At 43.4% G+C, this 702-nt stretch overlaps 1 non-coding gene across 1 annotated transcript; it reads left to right on the forward strand.

Moving 5' to 3' along the window:
• Positions 1–595: 595 nt before the first annotated feature.
• LOC127090132 (small nucleolar RNA R71) lies at positions 596–702 on the forward strand. The gene has a single exon (XR_007791663.1). It is a non-coding gene; the product is annotated as a small nucleolar RNA R71 (small nucleolar RNA).

The following is a 702-nucleotide window of genomic DNA, read 5'->3' on the forward strand; positions in this document are numbered from 1 at the left end:
CATTTGTGTGATGACTTCTGTAAAGGGTATTGTAATGTTTAGTTGCTTCAGAAGTTCAACAAATTTCCTAAATTGACTCACAGTTTTAGAACTTGTGAGTCTCTGAGGATACGGAATGGGTGGTTTATAAGGAGGTGGAGGCACATAAGGTTTTTCTTTCTCTTCGGCCTCTCGGGTATTATCTTATATTTCCTTTTGTGCGTAATTCACTTGATCGGTCGGGACTCCTGCTAATATTTGACATTGTTGTGCAGTGTGTCCAGGGTTTCCACATAACTCACAGTTTGGAGTTACAGCAGCCACGGTGGTTGCGGGTGGTATGGTCAAGTTGTCTAATTTTTAAACAAGGGCATCTACCTTGGCATGAACATGGTCAAGGCTACTGATTTCGTACATTCCACCCTTTGTTTGGGACTTTTCTACTGGAGTTCTTTCACCTCCCCATTGGCAATGGTTTTGGGCCATGTTTTCAATGAGTTGATAGGCTTCGTTGTATGGCTTGTCCATAAGTGCACCGCCCGCGACAGCGTCTACTGTCAGTCTTGTGTTATACAGAAGCCCATTGTAAAATGTGTGAATGATCACCCAGTCTTCGAGACCGTGATGTGGACATATCGTCATCATGTCCTTGTATCTCTCCCACGCTTCGTAGAGAGATTCTACATCTTTTTGTCGAAATCCGTTGATTTGAGCTCTCAGCAT

The sequence above is a fragment of the Lathyrus oleraceus genome, chromosome 5, assembly GCF_024323335.1.
Source record: "Lathyrus oleraceus cultivar Zhongwan6 chromosome 5, CAAS_Psat_ZW6_1.0, whole genome shotgun sequence".
Classification (NCBI taxonomy): Eukaryota; Viridiplantae; Streptophyta; class Magnoliopsida; order Fabales; family Fabaceae; genus Lathyrus; species Lathyrus oleraceus.